We start from the raw sequence: 17,169 nt of genomic DNA on the forward strand, positions 1-17,169 counted from the left end.
CGTTCGCAGATCATCAGTGCGGATGAGGGGGCAGGTGTGGGGGAGGTTGGGATTGCAGGTAGATCCTGTGTGATGGAAATGGTGGCTGAGGGGGAAGGTGATGTTCTTTTGAACCTTGAGTAGAAGTCGTTAAGCTCCTCATCCAGGTGGTAACTGTCTGAGGGGCGGGGAGATGGTCTCCGGTAGTTGGTAATGGTCTGCAGGCCTTTCCAAACTGCAGAAGAGTCGTTGGCAGTAAACTGGTCCGTCAGCTTTGCAGTGTAGAACCTCTTTGCAGCCTTGATCTCCTTTGTTAGCTTGTTTCTAGCCTGCTTATACCGGTCCCGATCTCCACTTCTGTAGGTGTAAATGCAGCTGAAATTTATATATTTTATTGAAGTTCATGGGTTGTGAAACGTTTAATAATTGGTGATTTAATTTTTATTCCTTTGGAGTGTACAGTGAATTTTGTTTGATTTTGTTCAGAAGAATTGTATTATTCTCGCGAGAATTTGAGCCTTTTATGTTGGCCGCAGGTGAGCACGGTCTTTTGCTCACGAGGTTGCAACAATTAGGAGTTCAAGCTGGAAGAAAGAGCTGCAAAAAGAAATACCTTGGACTCAAAGAGACTCTTTTACTTGACAAGCGGAAACGAGGTATTTGTTATGCTTGTTTGGTGTTATTTTGTATTGTTTATTTTCTCCTCAAACATGTATAATGTTTTGTTATAGTTTTCACGGCGTAATGAAGGCGTAATGAAGGCGCAATGAAAGCGAAGGCACGCAATGTCCCACAAGAAGTGTGATGACCTGCAGAAGTACAAATAAACGCCCGTTGTAAACCGACCTGTGTTGTCATGAGAAGAGTCACAGTGAAAACTCGACTGCTCCACACGGGGAGGAGACAGGAGACTGCAGCGTGAAGCCCGCTAAGCCGAGCCGAGAGCCACGGGGAAGCCGACGCCCATTTCCTTACCGCGTGCAGGCAAGCATATGAAAGGACTGTCGGAAGCTCAGCTCGTCCAATGAAGCTCAGAAAGTTATTTTCCAAAAAGTAAAGAAATATTGTAGTCTGAAAAGGGGATATAAAGTTTGCAGCTAAGGGAATAAGTTATTTGTAATCTGTGGAATTCTAAAGCGTTTCTACTATATTGTTACATAGCAAGTAAATGTTTTGTGACTTATTTAGAAAGAAAAAAAAAATTTGTTCATTTAAGGGGTAAAAATATTTGAAAGCAAAGTTAACACTACAGTTCATCAGTATTATTATTGTTACTTTAAGTGTTTTTTCCATTGCAATTTAGGCTTGAAGTGTTTGTAAATTTCATTTATTTAATTTAGTGACAGATAATATGCCTTTCATGTTTAGATAAACTTATTACATTTGAAAATTTAAACAAGTTCAAAAATATTGCCTAAAACATATATTCCTAAACATTTGCACCCTTAATCACTTGATAAGATGTCACATGCACAAACACACAATCAAGAGGAGCAAGCTGAGCCATCGAACCAAGTTGAAATTCCTCACCTTACTCCTGAAGAAACAAAAACACTACGAAGAAGTGAAAGAATTCGAAGCTTGACTGAAAAAGGAAAAGAACTCCAAAAAGAAAAACTGAAAACAATGGAACGCAAGTACAAAATGACATATGAAAAGTGGAGATATCATGCAAGAATCAGTAAAGAAATGTTATCAGATAAAGTTTCCAAGGAGGAGCTAAATGAAATAATTGAGGACCTTCAAGTTACCTCTTCTGCTGTACAGGGAATGTACGATGAGCTGCGCCAAGTATGTACGCCTGAGTCAGACCTGCGGCGCAAGGTTGATACCTGTATGTCACTGTCAAGATTTATTATCCAAAGGGCTAAAAGACAGCTTCAAGGGTCACCAGCAGATGAAGATGAGGAACCTTGGCCAGATGTTGGATCAATCTTAAATTCAACAGTTTCGTCATCTCAGTCAATGTCTGATCGGTCAAAGTGTGATTCTTTTCACTCAAGTGTCCAATCAGCTAAAAGAAGAGAAGCTGCTGCAGAAGCTGCTGCATGTCAAGAGGTTTTGGCAGTGTTGGAGGAACAAGAAAAGGAAGCAGTTGAACTTCAAAGGCTGGAGGCTGAAGATAAAGAGCGTCTTGTTCAGTTTGAATCAGAGAAACAAGCTAGACTTCAGGCTATACAAGACAAACGTAGAAAACTTGAACGACTCGAAGAAGTCAAAAAGCTAAATGCTGCTAAAGCTAGAGTAGAAGTCTACGACCAAGCAGAGGTTTCCCTCATACAAGGTAACACTGAAAGAGTAAGTACTTCTCAAAAATTTCCTTTGACAAAGTCACCATCTATGCTTCAAAGACCAAGACCTCCTGTGATTCCTAAGTCTTTTCCAGCCCCTGTTCAAACACTTGATGCCTCAAGTCCTCCATTTATTCCACAAGCAATCACATACCAAATGACGACACCCCTAACAACCACGACTCATATGCAAGACAGTGCAAACTTTGTTAGTATTTTAGCAGAAGCCATAAGTGCTAATCGTCTTCCAACACCTGAGCCCGCAGTTTTTACTGGAAATCCTTTGAAATTCAAAGATTGGCAAGTGTCATTTCAGACACTAATAGACAAAAAAAATATTCCAAAGAATGAAAAGCTGTTCTACCTTCAAAGGTATCTAGGCGGCTCTGCAAAAAGGGCTGTAGAAGGATTTTTCATGCTCGGGACAGAGGCTGCATATGACTCAGCGTGGCAGATCCTGGAAAAACGATTTGGTGATCCATTCATCATAGGGAAGTCTTTCAGGGATAAACTCTACAGTTGGCCAAAAATAAGTTCAAAGGATGCACATGAACTTAGAGAATTTGCAGACTTCCTCCAGAGCTGTGAAAAGGCTATGTCACATGTAAAGACCTTGGAAGTTCTCAATGACTGCAATGAGTGCCAAAAGATCTTGCTCAAACTTCCAGATTGGTTAGTTTCCAGTTGGAACCGCAAGGTTATGGAAACCAGAGAAAACTTTCACACGTATCCAAGGTTTAAAGAACTAGTGGACTTCCTCTCAAGAGAAGCAGATCTTGCTTGTGATCCTGTATTTTCAGTACAAGCATTAAAGAGTGTGGAAGGAGAAAAACCCAAACAACCAAAATATATACCAGTTCAAGCTAAGACTCTGTTCACAAACACAACAGAAAGAAGTAACCCACCATGTGCATTTTGTAAACATTCAGGACATTTCATCGCAGAATGTAAAAAGTTCTGTGAAAAGAATTTGCAAGACCGTGTTAAGTTTGTGCAAGCAGAAAAGCTCTGTTTTGGCTGTTTGAAGGCTGGCCACCAGTCAAAAAGGTGCTACAAAAGAAGTACATGTGGAAAATGTCAGAAGAAGCATCCCACCTGTTTGCACAATGATGACTTTAAAGAGCAGCAAAGGTCAACACTTCAAAATCCAAAGGATAAAATAACAGAAAATGAAAACACAAAGAAAACCATTGAAGCAGCAACATCAAACAGAGTGATACAAGAAAGTCAAATTTCACAAACCTCCTCCATAGTACCAGTTTGGGTATCATCCTCAAAAGAACCAGAACGAGAGATTCTTGTTTACGCATTATTAGACACCCAAAGTGATACTACTTTCATTTTAGATGAAGTAGCACAAGATCTCAACACCCACAAGGAAAATGTAAGTCTGCGTTTGTCCACAATGTCATCCAAGTTAGCAAGTATTTCATGTCAAAGGCTAACAAACCTACAAGTGAGAGGATACAACTTGGAAAGAAGGATCTCACTGCCACCAGTCTTCACACGAGAATATATTCCAGCAAATAGATCACACATCCCAACATCAGCTACTGCTCTAAAGTGGACTCATCTGGAAAAGTTGGCTGACAAGATCCCACCTTTGCTGTCTTGTGAAGTCGGCCTTCTTATTGGGTACAACTGCCACCAAGCCCTTCAACCAAAAGAGATTCTGCCTGGTAAAGAAACTCAGCCATATGGTCAACTAACTGATCTGGGCTGGAGCATTGTTGGCTGCTCACAATCCTCAAGTGATTGTGTTGACTCTATAGGAGTCAGCCACAGAATAATAGTCTGCCAAGTAACACCATCTGCACATCCATCAGTTGAACTCAGGAGAGAAGTAAGCTTTGTATGTCAAACTCAAATAAGAGAAATCACTTCAACAGAAATTATCAGAGCATTAGAGTCAGATTTCTCAGATCAAGCATCAGATGTTAATCAAGTCTCTCAAGATGACCTTCTCTTCTTGTCAAAGGTAAAGGCAGGCATCAGGCAGAAAGAAGATGGCCACTATGAACTCCCACTGCCATTCAGGGAGGACAAGCCTGAGCTTCCAGATAACAAAGGTTATGCACTGCACAGGTTAGCCTCATTAGAGCGACGGCTGCGAAAGAATGAACAGTACTTCAAAGATTATGTTCATTTTATGAATGACATAATATCAAGAGGAGATGCTGAAAAGGTTCCACATTCTGAGTTGGATAACCAGCCTGTATGGTACATTCCACACCATGGGGTTTACCATCCACACAAGCCAAGTAAGATCCGTGTGGTGTTTGACTGCTCAGCTAGATACAAAGATGCCTCTCTAAATGACCATCTTCTTACTGGGCCAGATCTCACAAACACCTTAGTTGGTGTGCTTTGCCGGTTCAGAAAAGGTCCAATAGCTATCATGTGTGATGTTGAACGGATGTTCCATCAATTTCATGTTGTAAGAGACCATCAAGACTACCTCAGGTTCTTGTGGTGGGAAAATGGAAATCTAAGCTCCGAACCTGCAGTGTATAGAATGAGAGTACACCTGTTTGGAGCTGCCTCATCGCCAGGCTGTTCTAATTTTGGACTCAAATATTTGGCATCACAGGGCCACGGAACCTTTAGCAAAGAGGCTATCAATTTCATTCAACGAAGCTTCTATGTTGATGATGGCCTAATAAGCTGTGAAACTCCATCTGAAGCCATACATCTGGTGAATGAGGCAAGAGCTCTATGTAGAACTGGGAATCTTCGTCTCCACAAGTTTGTCTCTAACCATCCAGAAGTCTGTGCTGCAATACCACCTGCAGAACGTGCACAGAGTGAAGACATAAACATGGCTCTTGGTGAACTTTACATCGAGCGTGCTTTAGGTGTCCAGTGGTGTGTTGAAGTTGATGAATTCCAGTTCAGAGTTATTGTCAAGGACAAGCCCATGACAAGAAGAGGAGTTCTTTCAACAGTTGCTTCAGTCTTTGATCCCTTGGGATTTGTAGCTCCTTACATATTGCTTGGGAAGCAAATTCTTCAAGAGCTCTGTAAAGAGAAAGTGAGCTGGGACGAAGACCTCCCAGAGCAAATCAAGTCTCGATGGGAGTCATGGCTGAGAGACTTATCCCAACTGCCAACAATCAGGATACCAAGGTGCTACATATCTTCAAGCTTTGGCAAGTTCATACAGTATGAACTCCACAACTTTTCAGATGCAAGTTGTAATGGATACGGATCCTGTTCATATCTCCGAGCAGTAAGTGAATCAGGAAAGGTGTGTTGTTCACTTGTAATGGGAAAGGCAAGGGTGGCCCCCACCAAGCAGATCACCATACCAAGACTGGAGCTGTCAGCGGCAGTAACCTCAGTTCGGAACAGTGATACTGTCAAAGAGGAACTTGAGATTGAAAATTTGGATGTGTACTTCTGGACAGACTCAAAGGTTGTTCTTGCATATGTGAACAATGATGCAAAGAGGTTCCACACCTTTGTAGCCAACCGCATTCAGCGCATAAGGTCGAGCTCAGAACCAAAGCAATGGCATTATGTCAGTTCAGAAAACAATCCAGCTGACCATGCCTCAAGGGGGTTAACTGCATCACAGTTAAGAGAATCTAACTGGCTAACGGGTCCAGATTATCTCTGGCAACAGACACTTGAAATGCAAGTTGGTGAAGAGGAGATGGTGGGAGTTTTGGAAATATCCGACCCAGAGCTTCGCAAGTCTTGTGTCAACACTGTGAAAACAGAAACGGGTTCAGTTCTGAGCCGCTTCACCAAGTTTTCAGACTGGTCTAGAGTTGTGAAAGCTGTTGCCAGGCTGAGAAGATTTGTCCAAGAACGTAAGGGAGTACAACCAAGATCAAATGAGACAAGCAGTCTTGAGGAAAGGCGACAAGCCGAACTGCTTATAATTAAGTTGGAACAAAGAGAAGCCTTCGCAGAAGACATAAGGAAATTAAAACAAGGAAAAGTCAACTCTCTTAACAAACACAATCAATTACACCGTTTAAATGTTTTTCTTGATGACGACGGAGTCCTCAGAGTTGGAGGAAGGCTTTCCAGATCAACTCTGGACTATAGTGTAAAACATCCAGCTATACTTCCCAAAAAGTCTCATGTATCATCCTTGCTTGTGAAGCACTATCATGAGCGTGTTTGTCACCAGGGCAGAGGAATGACCATGAATGAACTGCGTGCGAATGGGATATGGATAATTGGATGTGGAAACATGGTCTCCTCACACATTTACAAATGTGTGAAATGTAGGAGATACAGGAGAAATACAGAAGTTCAGAAGATGGCTGATCTGCCAAGAGAGCGGACGGAAACAACCCCTCCTTTTACATATTGTGGCCTTGACTGTTTTGGTCCCTTTATAGTAAAGGATGGAAGGAAAGAATTAAAAAGATATGGCCTCTTGTTTACGTGCTTGTGCTCAAGAGCTGTTCATATTGAGACACTGGATGATATGACGACTGATGCTTTCATAAATGCATTTCGAACCTTTGTGGCAATCAGAGGACCAGTTCGCCAACTAAGGTGTGATCAAGGCACCAATTTCATGGGAGCCAGAAAGGAGTTTTCTGAGTTGCTCAAGAAAGTGGACCCAGAACGTCAAAGGGCTCTTGGTTGTGAGTTTGTGGAAAATTTCCCATCTTCAAGTCACATGGGTGGAGTTTGGGAGCGCCAAATAAGAACGATCCGAAGTATTCTTGCAGTCATGCTTGACAAGACAGGAACCAGACTTGACACTACATCTCTGAGAACTTTTCTCTATGAAACAATGGCTATAATCAACAGCAGACCATTAACTGTGGAGCACCTGAATGATCCCACCGGACCAGAGCCTCTTACACCAAACCATATACTGACTATGAAATCTTCAGTCATACTGCCTCCTCCTGGACAGTTTTGCAGAGAAGATTTATATCTGCATAAAAGATGGAGAAGAGTGCAATTCCTGGCCAATGAATTTTGGCAAAGATGGAAGCGAGAGTATTTGCTAAACCTTCAACAACGTCAGAAATGGCAAAACTCAACACGAAACCTGAAAGTGAATGATATTGTGATTCTACAAGATGAAAGCACACCAAGAAATGAGTGGAAGCTTGCTAGAGTCTTACAAACCTATCCTAGTCAAGATGGCATCGTACGAAAGTTAACTCTACTTGTCAGTGAGACTACACAGAATAAAGGAAATTCACACACTAGACTACTGCATTTAGATAGACCTGTTCATAAGGTTGTAACGCTTGTAGAAGCAGAGTGAGTAACCAAAGCAGTAGTGGTTTGACATGAAAATCCCATTTATTCTTCATAGGAGTGATTTTGGTGGGAGTGTAAATGCAGCTGAAATTTATATATTTTATTGAAGTTCATGGGTTGTGAAACGTTTAATAATTGGTGATTTAATTTTTATTCCTTTGGAGTGTACAGTGAATTTTGTTTGATTTTGTTCAGAAGAATTGTATTATTCTCGCGAGAATTTGAGCCTTTTATGTTGGCCGCAGGTGAGCACGGTCTTTTGCTCACGAGGTTGCAACAATTAGGAGTTCAAGCTGGGAGAAAGAGCTGCAAAAAGAAATACCTTGGACTCAAAGAGACTCTTTTACTTGACAAGCGGAAACGAGGTATTTGTTATGCTTGTTTGGTGTTATTTTGTATTGTTTATTTTCTCCTCAAACATGTATAATGTTTTGTTATAGTTTTCACGGCGTAATGAAGGCGTAATGAAGGCGCAATGAAAGCGAAGGCACGCAATGTCCCACAAGAAGTGTGATGACCTGCAGAAGTACAAATAAACGCCCGTTGTAAACCGACCTGTGTTGTCATGAGAAGAGTCACAGTAGGCCTCTTCTTTGTCCTGACGTAGTTGCCTCAGTTTAGCAGTGAACCATGCGTTGTTGTTGTTGTATGTGCAGAAGGTTTTAGTCTGCACACACATGTCCTCACAAAAACTGATGTAGGATGTGATTTCAGTGAGTGAATTCATCCACGTCTGAGGTAGCAGCCTCGAAGACACTCCAGTCAGTGCAGTCAAAGCAGGCTTGCAGTTGCATCTTTGACTCCTTCGACCATCTCTTCACAGTCTTTACTATGGGCTTAGCTGATTTCAGCTTTTGCCTATAGGTTGGGATGAGATAGACTAGGCAGTGGTCGGAAAGTCCCAGGGCAGCGCGGGGGACAGAGTGATATGCGTCCTTTATTGTTGTGTAGCAGTGGTCCAAAATGTTCGGGCCTCTGGTGGGACAAGTCACGTGCTGTTTGTATTTGGGTATTTCAGCCTTGAGGTTTGCTCTGTTAAAATCCCCGAGTGTAATCACCAGAGAGTCAGGTTGGTTTCTTTCAACCTCTGTGATCTGGTCAGCGAGTTGCTGTAACGCCTCCGTTACGCACTAAATAGTTGTAATGCATTGTCAACAGTAGGAATCAAATTGATTTTAGACCAGTCCACATCTGCCAGATCAAAAATATTTGGGAGGTAAAACATTTTTGGAATTGGTTTGTAAATAATTTGATCTGGCTGCTTATTTAGTGGGCTGCACGGTGGCGCAAGAAGGCCCCTGGTTCAAGTCCCGGCTGGGGGACATGAAAAATACATCAATGGGGGACCTTTCTGTGTGGAGTTTGCATGTTCTCCCCGTGTATGCGTGGGTTTTCTCCGGGATCTCCGGCTTCCTCCCACTGTCCAAAAACATGCTTCATAGGTTAATTGGCAACTCTAAATTGTCCATAGGTGTGAGTGTGAGAGTGCATGGGTGTGTGATTGTGGATGTTCTACCCTGCGACAGACTGGCGACCTGTCCAGGGCATCCCCTGCCTACGCCCAAGTAGCCAGGATAGGCTCCGGCAGCCCCGTGACCCCGAAAGGGACAAAGCGGTACAGAAAATGAATGAATGAATGAATGTATATTTAGTGCATCAGATTGCTGTTTAACCTCGACAGGTCGCTTTAACATGTCCAAATTTAAATCTCCAAAAAGCACAAACTTAGCATTGGTAAACAGGGCAAATACCTTACAGAGAGTTTGTGATGTGCCGGAGCAGATGGTGGAGGAAAACAGTCAGTGACTCACAGGGAGACATTTTTAGAGAGCCTGATGTTGAGAATGAGCAGATTAAACTGCTTTGGAACTGATTTAGCCAGAGTTACAGCGCATTCAATATGTTGTTTAGTGTAAATTGCCACACCCCCACATTTACTAGGCCTGTCCTGTCTAAACATATTATAGCCTGGCATTTGCAACTCAGGATAGGAGATGGACTTTCTTAGCCAGGTCTCTGTAACAATCACTATTTTAGGATGTGATCCAGTAACCCAAACTTTCACATTTTTATTAAGAGGCTTCTTGCATTTACATGCAGAAATCCCAAGCTTTTACGAGAGCAAAAGTCCTCAAAAGACCACCGGAAACAACCGGAACATGATTTGAGGGTATGGTTCTGGAAAAAAAAAAAAGCATTATTTGGAGACTAAACGGTCTCTATTAGATATATGGTTAAGGTTTGATAGAGTGGCAGGTGAGCTCAAAGTTAAAAAATCATGGACTCTGCCATGTTATTTGTTTGGGAAAATGGAATGTATTTCACAAGCACTAATAGCAAAAGTAGCTGAAGAAACATATTTATCACAAATTTAAAACCTCGAGCTGGGGACACTGCGTCGGACTAGGTGGAATGAAGCTGCTGGTGAGCTGCTGGTCTGGTCGCAGCTGGAAAGCTACTGTTGGCCTTGTAGTAGCTGGAGAGCTGCTGTCAGCCTGATATTTGCAATGTAAAAGCAACATTTGATCAAAAGAACACTTACAGTGAGATGTCAATACAAAAATACTGACAAGAATATACATTACATTTGAGCAAAACAGAAACAAGGTTTTATTACAAGACAAAAACCTTATGGGAAAGGTTCTTTGTAAAAATAAATGCATCACATTTGTCACACTTCAAAAAACCTGTAATCCACTAAGTAGGGCATGACTAATTGCAACTATTACAATATATTTAGGGGTAAGTTTTTAAAAGGATGTAAAAACCCAAGTGCTGTTCTTTAGCTTTAACATATGAGCATGCCCGGTAACCTTTGTGTTATCCTAGGCACTTCAACAACTTTAACTGCCCTCTAAGGCAGCTGATTGGTAGACTTTACAAATGTGATTTATTCCAACAGCGTGAAAATACTTGGACAACACATCTCACCTGTATATTACACTTGTAAAATAAATGTTGTATAACTGCTATGTCCTTATTTTACAATTATCATGAGCTTGAGCTTCTTCAACTTTCATAGTGTTGGCTTTTCCTTCTATTAATTGGTTTTCGCCCATAACATCTTTTCTTGTGGCCAGTCTAAGGCACACCTGTGCAATAATCATGCTGTCTAATCAGCATCTTGATATGGCACACCTGCAAGGTGGGATGGATTGTCTTGGCAAAGGAGAAGTGCTCACTATCACAGATTTAGACAGATTTGTGAACAATTTTTCAGAGAACTGGTTATTTTGTGTATGTGGAAAATGTTTCACATCTTTAAGTTCATACCATAAAAAATGGGAGCAATAACAAAAGTGTTGCGTTTATATTTTTGGTCAGTGTTTTTCTACTCTGTTTTTTTTATTTTTCTTCTTATCGTTTTTCTTATTTTCCATCCCTTTTTTTCAGTTTATTTCTTCCACATACTTCAGCTAAAAATAACAACTTAGCCAATAGAATCTTCTGATCATTAAAGACGTAATTGCTTTCTTCAGGAACCTTTTCAGACAAATTCAGTAAAGTAAAAAAAATTGCAATATCTGCTAATTAAAAATGTATACAGTATATAAAAGTGCTATTTTCACCTAAACTAGCTAAACCAGCCATATTTAACCTAGCAGTAAGTCTATTTGCCAAATTAGCTTTAAAAGCCATGGGTTATGTCCAAATTCTCACCCTAACTCCTATATCAGGGGTCGGGAACCTTTTTGGCCAAGAGAGCCATAAACGCCACATATTTTTAAATGTAATTTCGAAAGAGCCATACAATAATGTAGTGTCTCTTTCCCACACTGAGGCATGGAGACTTAACCTCATTTAAGGTTCTTTATTCTGGTTACTGCAGACCGCAACAAACGCCGTAAAATTAATTCAGCAACTCCTGAATCTCTCCTGTCGACACGAGACGAGAGAGAGCGCTTCTACCAACATTATATTCACCTGCTCCCGCTCCAGGCCTCCCATTTCCCTTATTCGGCCCATAGCTAAACCCAATTGGTCCAAACTACCTAACAACAGGCTGAGCGACAGAACTGAGAGCCAATCAGATCTCTGCTTGATGCCTTCAATGAACCCCAGAACTTTTAACGCGGCCCGACAGCCATCCAACTCAGTCCGCGACAATATGTTTAAAACTAAATATACAAGTGAATGTGTGCATTTGATGTAATTTCAACATTTTTAAAGTACAATAAGTCTGTGGATTATTTTTAATAACATTGTTATGCTATTGCTAATAAATGATGAGTATTTCTCGTGGTAGTTTTGCTGATTGTCTAGTCTGGTTGATACGTGGTGAGTTTCTGCTTCATGCAGGCGTTGAGACTTTAAACGTGATCTTAGGTTGGTCTGAATGTTCTGTAGATGTGACAAAGACTGCTCACATGCAGACGGGGAGCCAAACACACACTCACACGCTGCAGTGAGTGACGGGCAGCGGGTTTTACGTTTTTACAATCCCTGCGCGATTCACCTGCAGCCTGTCCCCACAACCCCTCACCCCCACCCTCTGCTTTCTTCCTCACACATCCCGTCTCCGCATCTGCGCGCTCTTTCTCAGAGACGGGAGCGCGAACTTTTAGGCACGGCAATTCACAGGTTTCCAGTTGGTACAAACTCTGTGAAATTATAGATAATTGTAAACTTATAGCGCTGGCGCAGATTTTTCTCTCCAAGCACCGCTACTACTGCGCGCCTCTGGCATCGCATCGCGCCCGAGAAGGACTGGACTAATGATAAAAAAAAAGTATAATTAAAGATTTGTCTGCGAGCCACATGTGACCATCAAAAGAGCCATATATGGCTCGCGAGCCATAGGTTCCCGACCCCTGTCCTATATAGTGCACTATATAGTGCGTTCACCCTTTTTTAGTGCCGTCAAAATCTACAATTTTAAAATTGAGTGCCCTGGAAATTTGCCAGAAGTCTCTGCGAAAAACCACTGTGCATCGATGCTCACTCGATCGGCAAATATAAACCACAATGCATTGCGTTGGATCATTTTTTACCCAAAAAATGTTTTTAAATGTATTTTTTTGATAAACCATCAAAGTTTTGTCTTCAGAAGACAGTGGACTCATAAATAATCGTCGCAAAAATGCTCATTTTAATTAGATTTTAACTTGGTGAAATCAATGACGTCATATCCGCCGTTAAAAGAAAAAAAAAAAGTAGGGAGCATGGTGTCTGAATTGCTTTTAAAATTCACGGCACTACATAGTGCAGCACTATATCGTTTTTTTTTTTAGTATTCAGGGGTTAGGATGGTAATTTGGACACAACAATGCAAATGCCAAAAAATTAGCCTAATGAGATAACATTTATGCTAATTCCAAAAAAATGGCTAAACCATCTAGCGTAATGCTGATTAGGAGAGTAAGAGTGAAATTGCCTAAAAAAGGAGAACTTATGATACTAATTGCATTTCTGAGTTTTTCTGTATTTGATTTGGAATAAATAAAAATACATTTTTTATTCAAAAGATGTGCATTAAATAAGACCACAGTCTTTGGCGGTTAGACTCGGTGCTGATGACGTCTATTTTGGTGGGACAAGCTTGAACCATAGATAAATAAACCCCATGGCCTAGACGGTGATGGTAGTTGAGGAAGGTTCCACAGCAAAGCATTGGTCCAGAAGGAGGACTGAGTGGAGGAGGGCATCAAACTTGTCGAGACTGTAGAGAGATAGACATCGATGAATTTAAAAGCAAACTGATTGTATTTGGCTGAGAAGAAAAGGTGAGGAATTTAGCCATTGTTTTTGAGTAGAGGCTTATTGATGAGTGCTGTGCAGAGTGATTGACGTAAGAGCCCAGCTTCACTTGGAAGCCACAAACACTACAGAGCCTCATTTTTGTGTTGTATGTCTTGCATTCAAACCTAGGATGTTATTTTAGTGCTCCCTTTATTTTTTAGCAGTGTACATACATGTGTTTTAAATCATTGGGTTTGCTGCAACTGATTTATTTCAAAGTTTAGAATTTTAGCAATACAGTGATCCCTCGCTATAACACGGTTTACTTTTCACGGTTTCGCTACTTCACGGATTTGCATCGTGCATTGTGTTCTGCATTCTGATTGGCTAAAAAGTCACTCAGCTTCTTCTCTACCTGTGCGTCAATAACGTTGCAGTTTAATATGTACACGTTCCTACAACAGCTTGCCAAATTTACATCATGTACGTGCAAATTCTCTTGATGTTGGCATGTCGGTGTATAAGGATGTTTTTGATGTTTTTGGGAAGAAGAAAAAAGAGCGACACCAACTGCCGATCACTATGGTCTTCTTCCCCTGAACAAACACACCTGCAGCTGCACCGCGGGCTGCAAAAGAAGAAAACACTGCAGAGTAAAGTCAGGATGCAGCGGCTCAGTCTGGACTTAGAGCAGTCAAATACACCCGAGTCACTATTTGTCCCACTGTACTTTTTTTAATCATTATTTTATAATGACAATTCTTGGGTCGCGGTGGGCGGGGCTAATCTCCGCGATTTGAAGCCTTCTGTTCACATTGATGATTAAAATTATTATTTGACAGTACAGAACAGAAGTTATTTGTAGAAAAAACGTTTCTAAGGTACTTTTATTGGTGACTCAAATGCTTGAGCCTGTAAAATGGTTTGTTCTGTCTTTTCAATGTATAATAGAGTATTTAATTGTATAATAATTGTTAAAAGATATAGAGGTTTCTACTTCACGGATTTTGCCTATCACGGGTTCTTTCTGGAACGTAACCCCCGCGAAAAACAAGGGTTTACTGTATTAGGAATTTTAGCAATCGAACCGGGCAATAGAAGAAACAGCTTAGCAATATCGTGAGAGGCCTGTAGCAAATGCGTGCATTCTATCTAGTTTGCCATTTGTCTTTTTTAATCTTTTTTAAATAGATGAGGACAGGTGGTTAGTAAAAAGGACAACTCATGGTCCTAATCAAATATAGATACATATTTTCTGGTATTTATTATAATCATAGCAATAATTCAAAATTCAATGTATTGGAGCAATTACGATTGCATTAAAAAAAAGTAATAAATCTAACCTGACATAAAGAACACGGTGTGCTCTTGATAAGAGCCTTTCTAATCTAACCAATGCCCTTTTTTTTACGTTTTGTCTGTCTAAGATCTGTTGAAGGTAATCTTTACATGTTCTATCTTTCTCCCCACACACAACTGTCTAGGATGAGTATCAAAATGATGTATAGAGCTGTTTGCAAACGCTGAGCTACAAAGAAAGCACTGCATCACTTAGCATCCCACTGCCAAGCACAACTCCATCGTTACACCTCCCAGAAGTATCAGGCACACCCTCACTTGAGTAATTTTGCCATCTGTTGACAATGTTTACACGGCGGGTGATTTGTCATCGTGAGCAGCAGGGCAAAAATTAACAAGCTTATTTATGATCCCAGCTACATTTGCACAATGAAAACACCAGTGGTCATGCTAAACAGTCAGAATCCTATTATGGGTGCTGGCGAGGCAGAGGAAGAGATGGATTACACCACTCACCGGACCTCTTGCTATTTAAACTGGTTTCAAATACCTGTAAATAATATTTGTTTTTTCAAGGTATCCCCCCAAAAAATCTGACATATTAAAAGGATATATTCATCTCAGGAATGGAGATGGACTTTACCTGTCAGCAAAAGCTCAGCCCTTAGAATTAAACACCTGGGAGCACAATGCTGTTTGCGCTTTTCGCAAGATTGTGGCTAAGAAAAGGTCAAACAACAAATTGAAATCTTGGCCCAATATTAGATGTAAAGTGAGAGCTGAAGTGTGGAATGAATTTGAAAAAAAATAAAAAAAGAACAGCCAGAAGAATGGCGGGAAAGGAAAAAGTGAAAGAGCGAGATCATGCGTAATGTCTCGATGGACAGTTGAAAATCCTTGGAGCGCTGGTAAGTGTCTTCTAAAATATAGAATCATTCTTGAATGTTATATTCGTGAAGGCAAAGAAATCTCATTTTGTATGCATAACTTTGAAAAGGTCATGCGAAGAGCAGACAGGCATGAGAGAACTTGTGAATCATCATGAGACATGGGTCTGGAGAGAACACGGGGGAGAAAATGAGGCAAAGCACACGTTCTGATGCTTTGATAGTCTCTTAACATCGAGAGTGCCTAAAACCACCATTATACTGGGTCTTGTTAAAATATGAAATTTGCACTTGCATGTGTACTATTATCAGTCATGCGTGAAGGAGGGAAGAGTGGAGTTTAAGTAAAAAAATCATGACTTTTTTAACAATATCAAGGACCTCAACATTGTAGATTCATGAGTAAAATGGTACAAATGTGCACTACTTTCCACAGATTTGTCTTCCTCAATTTCCCCTCACTCAGAACAAAGAGTTTTGTAGTTGTTAAAAATTGCAAAAAAATAAAACACACAAAGCTATCATCTTAAAAAGGAACAGCAACAGTGGCAGAAGGAGCAGCAGCTCCTGATGAAAGCACAGATGGAGCACGTCATTTTGGCTTATTTGTTGAACGAGAGGCAAAGTGACAAGTTGATCAGTGCAAGGTGCTGTGCCATCAGAATGTCTTGGTAAGTACTGCATTTTACGTGCTATAAGTCGCTTTGGAGCATAAGTAGCAGACACCAAAAAAGCACAATAAGGAAGAAAAAAAACATATATATGTCAAACTTTTTGGAGAGTTTTTTTAAACAAAATTTGAGAATAAGAGAAAGACAAATCACAAAAAACAAAATAAATAACAATAATAGACTGAATATATGCTTCACTACTGTAACACATTGATGCTTATTTAGCTTCATAAAACATAGTATGGAAATGTTTATTTCAGTAAACATTACCTTTCTCAGATAAAAATCATACAGTGATTCACAATAGTAAAAACACATACAAATCAGTCATCATGCCTATATCATAGACAAAGTTACAGTAAAAACAAAGTCAAACACAATAAATGATTAATTAGATCAACTAAACGCTCATCTGAATCAAGGTGTTTAGACCTGAGTTTTAAAACACTCAACGGGGTCAATTTGTCGTAATGACCGAAATATCCAAAGATGAGTGGCGTCAGCTTTAAGGGCTTTTGGTTTCTGGAATTTGTAAAATTTTTTGGTTTGAAGAGTAAGGGGGCTGAAGAGTAAGGGGGTTAAAAGGTCAGCAATGTACACAGGAGTTTGTCCATGCAAGGGTCTGAAAGCTAGAAGTAAGATTTAAAAAATCTATTGGGATCCTAAATAAAGAGGACAGTAATGGAGTTTTATGTGCTCATTTATTGGCTCCTGTTAAAAGCCTTGCAACAGAGTTTTGAACAAGTTGGAGCCGATTTAAAGAGTTTTTGTTAAAACAGTTGAAAAGTGAATTACAATAATCTAAACGAGAGTAAAAGCATGCATAATCATCTCCAGGTCAGGTCTAGATAAGATGTTTTCACTGTTGCCATGTTCTTTTTTTCTTGCCCCTTTAAAGATATTGATTTGTCAAACAACACCCCAAGGTTTCTGACACTCTACTGGGCAGAGGAGTAAGAAAGCCAAGGTGCTGGGATTTTATTATCTGGGGCAAAAATCAGTTTCTGTCTTCTAAGCATTTAAGTGTAGATGGTTATTAAATAACCATCACTTAATGACTGTTTAACAATCCAATAAGTTGGTCAAGATATTATAGTCCATTTCAGGAAAGGACCAATAAAA

At 40.4% G+C, this 17,169-nt stretch overlaps 1 long non-coding RNA gene across 1 annotated transcript; it reads left to right on the plus strand.

Annotated features, from left to right (window-relative positions):
* Positions 1 to 663: 663 nt before the first annotated feature.
* LOC144988119 (uncharacterized) lies at positions 664 to 9,024 on the plus strand. The gene is made up of 2 exons (XR_013651923.1): positions 664 to 7,876; positions 7,952 to 9,024. It is a non-coding gene; the product is annotated as an uncharacterized LOC144988119 (long non-coding RNA).
* The last annotated feature ends 8,145 nt before the right edge of the window (positions 9,025 to 17,169 follow it).

The sequence above is a fragment of the Oryzias latipes genome, chromosome 20, assembly GCF_053564925.1.
Source record: "Oryzias latipes strain Hd-rR chromosome 20, Olatipes_Hd-rR_3.1".
NCBI lineage: Eukaryota > Metazoa > Chordata > Actinopteri > Beloniformes > Adrianichthyidae > Oryzias > Oryzias latipes.